The sequence below is a fragment of the Aquarana catesbeiana genome, linkage group LG11 (genome assembly GCF_042186555.1).
Source record: "Aquarana catesbeiana isolate 2022-GZ linkage group LG11, ASM4218655v1, whole genome shotgun sequence".
Classification (NCBI taxonomy): domain Eukaryota; kingdom Metazoa; phylum Chordata; class Amphibia; order Anura; family Ranidae; genus Aquarana; species Aquarana catesbeiana.
In genome coordinates this window covers 113,575,314-113,589,491 of record NC_133334.1, presented here as the reverse complement: position 1 = coordinate 113,589,491, position 14,178 = coordinate 113,575,314, and the positions used below count along the sequence as shown (strand labels likewise).

General features: G+C 44.6%; 1 protein-coding gene across 1 annotated transcript in view; it reads left to right on the top strand.

The window, feature by feature from the left end:
* Positions 1 to 14,178, top strand: part of HRAS (HRas proto-oncogene, GTPase) — a 170,151-nt gene that overhangs the window by 59,358 nt on the left and 96,615 nt on the right. The window lies entirely within an intron of this gene.

The following is a 14,178-nucleotide window of genomic DNA, read 5'->3' as shown; positions in this document are numbered from 1 at the left end:
CTATAAAAATGCACTGGCAGAAAAAGGATGTTTCCGTCCTTGAATGGGATTTCACTTACCTGTTGCTAGAAATTCTTGTGACTACTAGTTGAACAATGTGTTTATTGAATGAAGGTTTTATGATGATGCAGGAAGGGGTTGATGGAGAAAACAGACCGACATTTGTAGCATGCCAAATGAACCCTTTACAGAGTGCAGTAGAACTACCTTTGTTTAACTGTCCTAGTCATTAGGGATTCACAAAGTTGCTCAAGGTCTATGAGAGGTAGCAAGCTTTAGGTAAACTGTAGCATATGTAGACAAGGCTTAACTGAAGGAAGAATGATTGATACGTTTTATTGTAATCTACACGTTAGCTGCATAGAGATACCACACAAAACTCATCATTCAAAGCCTATTTAAACCCCAAACCAAAAAAGTTATAAATTGCAGCTTACCAGTCCTTAGATGTGGTGGCGTTTAACTTTTTTGTTTTTTAAGCTAAGAATTTTTTCCACAAATGCAATAAACACCTGCCAATCTTACTTGAAATGCAATGTCCTTGTTACTCCCTGTGAGCTTAACAGAAAGCATAAAGAACCCTATTTTTACTCTGTAAACTACTAGTTCCACCATCCTTATGCTGTGCCCTCATTAAAATGTGGAGAAAAACCTTAAGGCTGGGTTCACATATATGTGAATTGGATGTGTCTTAAACCACGTGCAATTTGCATGACACGTGAATGTGACTGGCTCTCAATGGAGCCGGTTCACACATATCCAGGGAGGCAGTGGTGCAGTTTAAAAAAAGGTACGAATTCAGGCAAACATTTGCACCTGAATCACGCCTAAACCGGTAAACGGGAACGCACCAGGCCCCGGACAGCAATCAGCAGCCACACATATGTTAACCCACCCTGAGGGCTAGTTCACACATCCCTGCATTCTGTGTGCTTCTCCACATGCCCATTGTTTTGGCAAATATACCACCTCGCTTATTTGCTTGCTGATAAATAAAAAAAAATACCACCTTTTGCTTATACCAGAATCTAGCTCTCCTGTACCCCTTACAATAAGACCCCTTTCAAACTGGGGCGTTTTGCGGGCGCTACAGTGCACAAATAGCACCTGCAAAGTGCCCTGAAAGAGCCGCTGCTGTCTCTCCATTGTGAAAGCCCTGAAGGCTTTCACACGAGCGGTGTGCTGGCTGGCAGGACGCTAAAAAAAGTCCTGCTAGCAGCATCTTTGGAGCGGTGTATACACTGCTCCTTCACCGCTCCTGCCCATTGAAATCAATGGGGCAGCGTGGCTATACCGCCGGCATAGCGCAGCTGCTGCAGCGTTTTGCGGTGGTTATAACCCTTTCGTGGCTTTTTTTTTTTAACCCTTTCTCGGCCACTAGTGGGAGGTAAAAGCGCCCCACTAGCGGCCAAATAGCGCCAAGAAATTGACGGTAAAGCGCCGTGAAAAATAGCGGCGCTTTACCGCCGACGGACCCATGCCCCAGTGTGAAAGGGGCCTAAGATTATTAAAGCCAGTTATAAAAGTAGTGTTAAATATAGATCTAATTCATTAAAAACAGAAAGGAATGTTCGCTCTTGATCAAGAATAACATAAATAAAATAAATAATATTACTAAAAAGCAGTAGTGATGTTACAAATTAAGCCCTGGTTCACACTGGAGCGTTTTTGACGTGTGATTTAAGGTGTCGGCGGCAACTACCGTCAATGGCACTGTCCTAATCGGTGCGGCGCTGCACCGATTTTCAGAAAGTCGTTTCTGTACTACTTTTTGCGTTTTCGGGCTGTGATTTACATTGACATCTGTGCAGAAACCTGCACAGATTACTCTGAAATCGTGGCCGAAATCGGGACTGACATGTGGGAGTGAAATCATGCGAGTTCAGCTGAACTCGCACAGCTTCATTCCCGCAGCTCAGTGTGAACCTGCGCTAAAACACAAATTGTTGCCAATGGACAGAGACAATTGCAGAAAGGAGAAAATTACAGCTAAAGAAAGAAAAGAGTTCTGTGACAGATACCTTTGCATTCCATTGTGTGACCAATGAGAGAGGGGGACAGTGTCCTGTTCTTATATTTGCTTGCAAAATGCTCCCACCCATCCAGGTAGAGATGCACCCTTTCAAATATCTTAAGACTTTGCCAATTTTAGTCAGCAGATGGCGCTGTAGGACTGATCAGAATCTCAAGACACTGATCAGCTGTGCTCACATTCGATTCTCGCAGGCAGATCTGTTTCAATACTTACTAATAGCCTGTACACACAATCCAAAAATCGTACGAAAAATACAGATTTCAAAGCGATCGTACGATAATCTGATCGTTGGTACACAGCTTTTGATTTTTTTTTTTTTATTCTGTTCGCGCATTTTCGTAACTGTAGTAACTGCTTCATTTTTGATTATGAGATTAGCATACAAAAAAAAAAAAAAACGCTCATTCGTCCGATAATCTCGGCGTGTGTAGGAGGCATTAGAGGTGTTAGAAAAGAGTCCAGGGCTAACTTCTTTACATCAGCCAGGTGGTCTGACTAAAATAACCTCTTCAAAAGCTCTTCCATTGGTGTTTAAAGGTGACAAAACAAATGGTAAATTGCCATTTTTATGACCGCCTATTATGAGTAGTCCAGGTAATGTCTAACCAGTGCTTCTTGGGGCTGCAACAGTTCACTATTAATCCATGAAGGTAAAAAAAAAATAAACATTGTAGGCCCATTTTTCCATTTCACCATTTACACAATTATTTTGTGTTTTTAATGCTTTCTAGTGAATTTTCTTTTGTGCTTTCCAGTATGTTTACAAGGGTTATGGTGCAGGAACATGCATAATGCTGTACTTCTTCTTATTTATTAATTTTTTTAACCACTTCAGCCCTGGAAGGGTTTACCCCCTTAACGATCGGGCCATTTTTTTGCAATACGGCACTGCGTTACTTTAACTGAGAATTGCGCAGTCGTGCGATGTTGTACCCAAACAAATTTTTTGTCCTTTTTTCCAACAAATAGAGCTTGCTTTTGGTGGCAATTGATCACCATTGCGGTTTTTATTTTTTGCGCTATAAACAAATTAAAAGCAACAATTTTGAAAAAAAAAAATTTTTTTTTAACTTTCTGCTATAAAACCTATCCAATAAAAATATGTAAAAAATCGAATTTTCTTCATCAGTTTAGGCCAATTTGTATTCTACTACATATATTTTTTGCAAGAAAAATCCCAATGAGCGTCTATTGATTGGTTTGCACAAAAGTTATCACGTCTGCAAACTATATATAACTATTTAGGGACTTTTTTTTTTTTTTTGCGGGTCTGCGACATTGCGGCAGACAAAGTGACGCGTTTTCGGGACCAATGACATCAATACAATGATCAGTGCTAAAAAATGCACTGATACTGTATAAATGATACTGGCAGGGTTAACATCAGGAGCAATCAAAGGGTTAAATGTGTTTCCTATGTGCTTTCTTACTGTGGGGGATGCTGACATTAAATGAAGAGAGAGATCGGTGTTCCTGATTAGTAAGAATCGCAGATCTCTCTCTTCCTCTGTGACAGAACCACGGTTTGCCTTGTTTACATAGGCTGACCCACCGTTCTCTCATTCCCCTGAACAATCGTGGGTTGGCTCCCACTGTGTCCAATCACAGTGGAAGTGGGGTGCCCTGCGTGAGCGCCCCAGACCAAGAAGTGCGAACGTACAGGTACGTTGTTTTGTGTAGCTGTGCCACCCTGCCGCAGTATATGTGCAGTGGGAGGTCTGGAAGTAGTTAAAGCAGTGGTGTAAATTAGGGTGATCAATTTAAAAAACGCACCTGAAAGCATCTGATATAAACCAGCCCAAAGGGACAGGAAGTAAGTTTTTTGCAGGATTACCAGATGAAAATAAAGGAAATAAAGCCTTACAAAGAAAACTAATGCAGCCACCTCCTCTAAGGAGTGGTAAGCGGCAATATTATTATTTTTGTTCTATTTTTAAATACGCTTTAAAGCTGAGCTCCAACCAAAAGGGGAAGCTCCGCTTTTTTTAATTCTAATTGTAAGTACCTTATCTCATAGCAATAACTTGTTGTCAGTGTCTTTCCTCTGCTCAGTCTTTCCAATGTAAAGAATGCAAAGGAAGGGGCTGTGGTAACCCTCTGACATCAGTTGGCCAGCAGAGGAATGTCATGTGACTGCTACAATTAGCGTTTTAAAAGAACAGACACCTAGTAGTTAAGATCTTGATAAAACTGAGGGGATGCAAGTTACTTTTCAAAGGTATTTCAAGTGTCAGGGAAGAGCAGTAGGAGGGAGGGGCTGGAGGAGATCGCTGTCACACACAGGCATCTGAACTGACAGGCTAGGCGGGAGAGGGAGAGACAGAGCAGAGAGGAGAGCGCAGACAGCGTGATGACAGAGGGACGTAATCTGACCACGGTATGCTGGATCAGGAGCCCTGATTATCGTGGTCAGCAGAGACAGGGGGACACAGGAACAGGCAGAATCAGCCAGGTATTTCACATCATACAAAGGGACACATGACATGGCACAAGCACTATGCTGTTTAACATGCTTTAAAGGAGCAGGGTATATATCATTTTTTTGGGGGTTTACAAATCCTTTAAGATAAAATGGATGCATGGCCTCGATTTTTCCTGGCCCTGTTGCACAATTCCATGCCATTTTTTTTTCCCTCTGTATGCACGCTCTACAATCAGCAAGGCTACTCCTGTCTTCTGCGGTACAGCACAATGATCCTTGAACACTGTCTGGCACATATTAAAGGCTATGAGTATCCCCTCTGGGGACACCTAGCGCAGCACTGACATTAAAGGTTGTGTTTGGGTGTATTCCAGGAATAGAAAATGTTATATTTTTGATATATGCCCTATGCTACATGATTGTCTATGCCAGTGGTTCTCAACCTTTCTAGTGCCGTGACCCCTTGCTAAAATTTCCCAAGTTGTGGGGACCCCTAAACAGTAAAATTTATTTTCGTAGCGTGGGTTGTCAGCACCCAAGGTAAGACAAGTCATTTGCGACTCTAACCCATGAACATTTAGCACTCCCTGAGTCCCTTCCACTCGTACAGTATTAAAACCCCATATGGTACATTTTAGGATGTACCACTACTTTCTCGTTGTTCTCCTTTCTTTCCCTTTTATCTCTCTCTATCCTAATTTCTTGTTGTTTTTTTTTTTTTTTTTTTTTTTCTCCATCCTTCTCTCTAGCCTTATTTCTTGTTGTTTCTCTTATTCTTTCTCTCCCTTTTTCTTTGTTCCTCCCCCTTTTTTCCTCTCCCTTCCATGTATTCTCCATTTTTATTCCTTCTCTTACCCCTTGGTTGGGGGGGATGGGATGAGTGGCAGTGCTGACGGGGAGTTGGGATGAGTACTCGTGCTAGTGGGGGGTGGGATAAGTGGCAGTGCTGGGGGGAGTTCTGATCAGCCAACTTAGGTGCTCTTGATCAAGGTCATCTGCTGATCTGAGAACTGTAGAGGGGACTTTTAATGAAAACTCTAATCACAGGTAGTGTTACTCACTATGTCTCTGACTTTGTGGTGTCTCGCAGCAGTGACACCTATGCAGAAATCAGGAGATAGGGTCTCCTTTAGCCCCTCCCACTTCACATTCCTCACCAGTCAGCTGACCTCTAGTCTCTGCCCCCCAGCCATGCTGTGAACTGAATGGGCGACTGCGAAGAGGCTGAGTGGGTGACCGTGGGCTCCAGGAACAGCCCAGCTGGGCGGCCACAGGCTGAAGGGACAGCCCTGCTGGGCAGCTGCGAAAAAAGGCTAGGAGAGCGGTGCGAGATTCAGAAACAGCCCAGGATTTGATGACCCCTGGAAAATTGTCATTCGACCCCCAGGTTGAGAACCACTGATCATTGCGAATACTGGAGTATACCCGAGTATAGCTTCACACAGCCACTTATTTATTTGGATTGATGCACATGGCACCTGGGCTTCCTGGGAAGGGAATTTCATCAGAATCTATGTAGCATGAGCTGTGCAAGAGCCATTTAACCCTTATTCCCTTTGACAGGTCCTGCCATGCAGCCAAAGGTTGCATCCAGGGCCATTAGCTAAAAGCCTTGCTGTTTGGACTAGGTGTATGGCCCAAGTCCCTGGCTCAATTTTAATAGATCTTTTCATTCACCACCACTTGAAGCCTTTACCTAAAACATTATGCTACTGCTTGGACAGCTTACTGGATACTCTCCATCAGATATCCAGGATGAGCTTCCTTTCCATTTACATGAAAAATATCCTTTGGTTCAGATGCTGGTTGTCAGGAGTCCTGTGCAAGAAGCGTCTCAAAAGGTCCATAAGAAAGCGCACATCTGGTACATCTATAGACATGTACATCAGTACATCACTGGCAAAAAAAAAGTACTCTCCTCCCCTGGAAAAAAGGCTTGTGTTCATGCAGGTAAGAGAAAGGGCTGCACATCAGGAGATTAAAAGCAGTACATTTTTTGGATATACATAAAACAATGAAACATGATACACAAACGATCCAAAGATGCTCAGACGCGTTTCACACAAACCTACTTGCTCATCACTGATTAATGATTACGCACGTTTGTGTGAAACGCATCTACTGAGCACCTTTGAATCGTTTGTGTATCATTGTTTTATAGATTTCCAATAAATTTATTGCTATTAATCTCCGGATGTGCCGCTCTTTCTCTTTGGTTTCCATGGATTCCTTTGGCTGCGGACCAGGCAGGCACCCGGATTCATACAGCAGCACATGAAATCCTGCAGATGGCTTAAGAGAGGTGTGTACCCAGCTCTTCTTCCTGCAAGTAAGCCTTTACTCCTGAGACTAGGAAAGGTTTATTTCGCCCCTCACAAGTCCCACACCCCAAGTCTAAGCCTTGAGCACAATCCTGTTGGCGGATGTAGACCACCAAGCATAGGTCCAAGCCCTCTTTTTCTAAAATAAATACTTTTATTGTCATTGCAACAAGTCACAATAAAATGTCTTCCAATAAAGGGATGCCCTCACTTGTCAGAGTAGAGGAGAATGCCTGTCAGGCTTTCATTCATCTGGTTCTCAGAGATTTCTGATGTTTTGGGTTCATAGTGTCATTCGCAGGGCTATGAACTAACAGTTTCACACTGCAGTGCCTGGGCGTTAGCGCTAAGGCACTGCTCGTTTTAGCAGTGCTTTTCGGACGCCAGCGGGTCGCTTTTAATCCCTGCTAGCGGCCGAAGAAGGGGTTAAAAGTGCCTGTGTTGCGGCACTTCCGAAGCACTTTTCATTTCAATGGGCAGGGCGTTTTGGCCCAAAGATGCTGCTTGCAGGACTTTTCCTAACATCACACTTTTCCTTGAAAGCGCATCGCCCCAGTGTGAAAAGTCACACTGAAATGAATGGGAGGCGGTTTTCAGGCGTTAAAGGGTATTTCTAGCGCTAAAACGCCTGAAAACCGCCTCATTGTGAAAGTGGCCAAGAGTTTCAAACTCTGCTTCCTCCCCATCATGCTCTTGAATTTGCCATCCTCCCTGCAAAAGCAGGGGATCTTCCAATTGCTATTCAGCAGTATCTTCTGTCATGGGGGGATGTTCACTGTTTTCAAGGCAAATGGAGGCTCTCTGCCCATTCTAAACTTGATTCTAAACTCTCAACTTGTTCCAGCAATTTCAAAAGTTCTGCATGGAATCTGCCAGGTTTGTCATTTTCTTCTCTTCTTCATGGGCACTTTAAAGATTTTGTGTACATCAGGAATGCTTACTTGCACGCTTATCTTTTATCCTCAACATTCTACACCATTACTAATTTTTCACCCTCCCTTTGGCCTGTCCATGGCATGGGGCCTTCACCAAGGTGCTTGCTCTGTTTCCAGCTCTGCTCTGTTCTCAGGGGATTCAGATTGTGGGATACCTGGATGATCTCCTGTTAAAGGGCCAGTCCTCTCAAGCCCTATCTGCTGATTTTCAGGGGCTAGGTAGACTCTGCAGGGATTCAGATAGATTCTCAACCTCTGGAAACCATCGCTGGACCCGACAGTCCAATTAAAAAAAGCCTAATATTGGGTACGGCCCTGTCCAGTATCTTCCTGCTCTGGGACAAATTTCTGCCCCTTGGCCCACACCCTTTGGTCCCTGGGCCACCCCTCAGTTCTTGCTTGCATGAGGGTGTTGGGCCTGACGGTAGCTTCCTTCAAAGCCGTACCATATACATCCAGTTCCACTTCAGACCATTGCAACTCAACACTCTGGTGTGGAAAAGACAAACCTAATTCTTTGACTGCCCCATGTGCCTGAATTGCATTGCCAGTCTCTATCTGGCATTGTGAACTTCCCACTCTCTTCCCCAAATATGTAGAAAGTTTTCATGATGGATGCCAATCTATCAGGGCTGAGGAGGAGACCTGGATGCCCTTTCAGTGCTGTAAACTTGGTTGTAGGAGGAAGCATGCCTTCCCAACAACATCCTGATGTTACTCTAGGACAAAGTATGTTACTGTCAGGTAGAGCTGCACGATTAATCGTCAAGAATTGTTATCGCGATCTTGACTAAAGTGTTTCCCGATTTTTTTTTTTTTTTTTTTTTTTTTTTTCTATGCAAAGAATTCTCTCTGCTCTTCTGAAGCCACAGCCATCAAAAGAAAGGAAGAGAAAAACTGGGCAGTCTGCCAAGAATCAAAACATTCTTTATCAGTTGAACTAAGTATAAACATTGTAATAATTTGTCAATGGAATAGACTTTGCGTGTTAGGCCCCTTTCACACTGTCGGACCTTTCAGGTCCGCCTGTCAATTTTGACAGCAGACCTGTATGGCGCTCCATGCTAGTCTATGGAGCAACAGATGTCCGAGGTGACATGTCCGCTGACATCCGACCTGGTCTGATCCGCTAAAAGCAGACGGATGCCCCTAAGTTCGCATCCGTCCCTATCGAATCGGGTGAGATCTGATGAAAACGGACTTGCTGTCCGTTTTTCGTCCGATCTCTCCATAGGAAGCAGCGGCGCTCGACAGGCCCCTCCCCACTCAGTGAGCAGAGAGGGACCTGTCATCCACCGGCTCAGCGGAGATCAACGGAGAGATCTCCCACTGAGCTGGCGGACAGAGGTGGCCTCCGAGGCAGCGGATCCGCCTCGTGGGAATGATGCCTAAGTGAAAAAAGTTTAACCACTTAAACACTAAAACTTTTTCTGACATTTGTTGGTCTCAAGTTAAAATTATTTATTTATTTATTTTTTTTTTTTGCTAGAAAATTACTTAGAATCCCCAAACATTATATATGTTTTTTTTTTAGTAGACACCCTACAGAATAAAATGGTGGTTGTTGCAATATTTTATGTCACACTGTATTTGCGCAGCGGTCTTTCAAATGCAATTTTTTTGGAAAAAATTACTTTAATGAATTAAAAAACAAAACAAAAACCAGTAAAGTTAGCCCTTTTTTTTTTTTTTTGGTATAATGTGAAAGATTTTACGTCGTGAGAGAATCGTGATCTTTTTATTCTAAGCAAAAAAATTGTGATTCTCATTTTGGCCAAAATCGTGCAGCTCTACTGTCAGGTGAAAATATAGGTAAAGCACCAACCCTATCTAAGGACTGGTAGGCTGCAACATTTTACATTTTTGTTTTTGGGTTTAGATAGGCTTTATATCCTAATTCCAGGTTTACTTTCACTTTAAATGGCACATTTGGGCCAAGGTGGCCTAAACAAATGCTTTATTTTACTAATATTTTACATTTACTGTCAGCACAATATAAAACTGTAGCATCAGCTACATTCAATATATAGTACTGTATTCTGGCCAAGTTATGGGTACTTCCTGTTTCATGCTGGAACAGTCATGTAGGGCTGCTCAGCCATTCACAGAAAGCCTAGTATTTTTATAAGTGAATATAAATGTCCCTCAATTCGAGGTGAAGAATGATGTCATGATCTCCACCTCAGCCAATCAGATGAAGCCTTGTATTCATTGCTAAAAATACAAAGGCTTTCTGTGATCAGCCCGACTTGATTTTGTATATATACCACCTTCTACCTAAACTCTGCACTGTATACTGCATGTAGCTGATGCTACGTACAGTTTATACAGAGCTGACAGTAGCCACAGCTACTAGTAAAGGAATTAGTTTTCTTAAGCTAGCGTGGCCCAAAGGAACTATTTAAAGTGAAAGAGAAGACAGATTTGGGTTTTAATGGAGAGAAATATAAAAAAAATAGCACTGCAGTTAATGGACACTAGGTGGCAATGTAATAGAATTCAAAAACTGCTAAATATCTCTGTAGTCAGCATACCAGTGAGCATTTGTTTTTCTCTATTTAGTGCGTGTCTATAGGTATATATATTATAGCTTAATTATACCTAAAGATCACCACTAGATGTCACTCTGTACTTTGAATGAAAGTCTTGGGCGTTTAAGCAAATAAATAGTAGGATATTTGCCATAAAGAACATACATCAATTGTATTTTATTAATTTTGATTTAAATGTCTTTTGTTTAAAACGTAATAAGCCAGCTATGGTTCTGCATTGAGAACCTTTGCAATCAAATATGTAGTCTTGAATTGGGTAAATTCAGTAAACGAGTATAATATTTCAATACCTAAAGATCACCACAAGGTGTCACTCTGTACACTGAAATAGTCTTGTTAAAAATAAATGTTGCAGTTCATTTTTGTTAAAGTGGTTGTAAAGGTAGAAGGTTTTTTTTTTTTTTTTTTTTTTCCTTTACTCACATTCAGTCAAGATTGATGGATTCCAGGAATGAGGAGGATTTCATGGCCAGAAATGCTAGGGGGTGTTTTTCAAGGTATTTCTCAACAAAAAAAAAACTGGGAGACATGGATGGATAGGGGCGTTTGCTTTGAATGTTAAAAATGAATTACCGTATTTATTGACGTATAACACGCACAGGCGTATAGCACACACCGTAGTTTTAAGAGTGAAGTTTCAGGAAAAAAACTTTTCACAGACCCCCCCCCCCCCCCCCTGTCCAGTTCAGTACACAGACCCCCCCCCCTCCCTGTCCAGTTCAGTACACAGACCTCCCCCTGTCCAGTTTAGAACACAGACCCCCCCCCCCCCGTCCAGTTCAGTACACAGACCACCACCCCTGTCCAGTTCAGTACACAGACCCCCCCCCCCCCCCCCCGTCCAGTTCAGTACACAGACCACCACCCCTGTCCAGTTCAGTACACAGACCCCCCCCCCCCCGTCCAGTTCAGTACACAGACCACCCCCCCCCCCCCGTCCAGTTCAGTACACAGACCACCACCCCTGTCCAGTTCAGTACACAGACCCCCCCCCCCCCGTCCAGTTCAGTACACAGACCACCACCCCTGTCCAGTTCAGTACACAGACCCCCCCCCCCGTCCAATTCAGTACACAGACCCCCCCCCCGTCCAGTTCAGTACACAGACCACCACCCCTGTCCAGTTCAGTACACAGACCCCCCCCCCCCCCCGTCCAATTCAGTACACAGACCCCCCCCCGTCCAGTTCAGTACACAGACCACCCCACCCCCGCCCAGTTCAGTACACAGACCCCCCCCCCCCCCCCCCGTCCAGTTCAGTACACAGACCCCCCCCCCCGTCCAGTTCAGTTTAGAACACAGACCCCCCCCCCCCCCTGTCCAGTTCAGTACACAGACCACCACCCCTGTCCAGTTCAGTACACAGACCCCCCCCCCCTGTCCAGTTCAGTACACAGACCCCCCCCGTCCAGTTCAGTTTAGAACACAGACCCCCCCCCCCCCTGTCCAGTTCAGTACACAGACCACCACCCCTGTCCAGTTCAGTACACAGACCACCACCCCTGTCCAGTTCAGTACACAGACCCCCCCCCTGTCCAGTTCAGTACACAGACCCCCCCCGTCCAGTTCAGTTTAGAACACAGACCCCCCCCCCCTGTCCAGTTCAGTACACAGACCACCACCCCTGTCCAGTTCAGTACACAGACCCCCCCCGTCCAGTTCAGTTTAGAACACAGACCCCCCCCCCCCTGTCCAGTTCAGTACACAGACCACCACCCCTGTCCAGTTCAGTACACAGACCCCCCCCCGTCCAGTTCAGTTTAGAACACAGACCCCCCCCCCCCTGTCCAGTTCAGTACACAGACCACCACCCCTGTCCAGTTCAGAACACAGACCCCCCCCCCCCCCCCCGTCCAGTTCAGTACACAAACCACCCCACCCCCGTCCAGTTCAGTACACAGACCACCCCGCCCCCGTCCAGTTCAGTACACAGACCACCCCACCCCCGTCCAGTTCAGTACACAGACACCCCCCCCCCCTCCCCGTCCAGTTCAGTACACAGACCCCCCCCCCATCCAGTTCAGTACACAGACCCCCCCCCCATCCAGTTCAGTACACAGACCCCCCCCCCCCACTCCCAGGAGACCACCAGTCTCCTGGGACAGCACTGCCAGCATACTTTAAAGTTAAGAAAAAATCATTGCCAGCCCCTTCTCATACACTGCTCCTCCTGTGTCATTGTCATAGCAAATCGAAGCTTCTAAATACCTCATTAACGCCGTTCTTTCATGCTACCCGGTCACATGACTGCTCTCCTCTGATGTTTTATGGATGTCACGTGGCCGCTCTCCTCCGCCAATCTAAAGCTACGGCGGAGGAGAGCGGCCGAAAAGAATGGCGTTGAGGTATTTAGAAGCTTCGATTTGCTATGACACAGGAGGAGCAGTGTATGAGGAGGGGCTGGCAGTGATATTTTTTTTCTTAACGTTAGTGTATGTTGGCAGCACTGTCCCAGGGCCAGGAGAGGCAGGGCGTATAACATGCACGCACTGTTTGAGTGTTATACGCCGATAAATACAGTAAATGGAGTTTTTGGTTTGTGTCGCTCAGATGCAGTGAAGATCCGCTTTAATGCATTCTCTGCATTAAGGTAAAAGCCTTTTGTGTGCAGCTCCCCTCCCAGCCACGCCTTATACTTACCTTAGTCCATTCTCGATCTAGTGCTGTGCTTGAGAGCGGAGTGGATCTCTGCTTTCTTCTAGCAGGCCATTGGCTCCTGCTGCTGTCCATCACATCCTGTAGTGGGGGGGCGGGGCCCAGACGCACTGTCTATGTATATAGACGCATACAAGCAAGGCTCGGGGGATCGAGCCCGCATGTGTGCCACATAGGAAGTGAATTCTTATGTTGGCACACCTAGAAGAGGAGGAGCCAGGAGTGCCCGCAGGGGACCCGATAAGAGGAGAATCGGGGCTGCTCTGTGCAGAACCATTGCACAGAGCAGATAAAGTATACGCCTGTTTTATTTAAAAGAAAAAAGTTTAGTCTTTTTAATAGAACCAAAATTTGATTTTTAAACAGGGCTTTATTTTTTTAGAGAAGCTAATTTGACTGATTTACTATTTTAAATACTGTGAAAACAGGAAAAACTGACTCTTATGCTGCGTACACACGGGCAGACTTTTCGACTGGACTGGTCCGACGGACTGAATCTGGCGGACAATCCGACTGTATGTGGGCTCCATCGGACCTGCAGCGGACTTTTTTGGCCGAGAATCTGATGGACTTTAGGTTTGGAACATGTTTCAAATCTTTCCGATGGACTGGAGTCCGGTCGAAAAATCTGCTCGCTGTATGCTAATCCAGACGAAAACCCATGCTAGGGCAGCTATTGGCTACTGGCTATCAACTTCCTTATTTTAGTCCGGTCGTACGTCATCACGTACGAATCCGTTGGACTTTGGTGTGATCGTGTGTAGGCAGGTCCGTTCGTTCAAAAGTCTGTCGAAAGACCGTCGGACCAGTCTGGCCGAAAAGTCCGCCCCTGTGTACACGGCATAAGTTGGCCTCTGAAATGACCATGCCTGGTATTTTAGGAACAAGTTATTTTTTAAAGCAGATCTAAACCCTCATCTGTGTCCTCCCTTCCCCAACACATGTATGTGTAAACCCAATCAGTGAAATCTTATATACATTTTAACATGTTCATGTCATTTTATTTTTTTTCCCCAAATTTTTCAATCTATAAATTTTATTTAAAGAAATACCTATTACTATAAATCTTGTTCAGGCAAATCCTGTTTATACAAGTCTCTCAGTTGTGCTCCTGTGTTGTCGTCATGTTATGACATGGCAGTACTGAGATGATACAAAGCTTAAGAAAGGCTAACTTTTATTTTTTAAATATATAACAGTTGTTTGATGCTCAGAGGTTTAATGAACTAAATGTCATATGGTTAAGGCTAAATGCATTC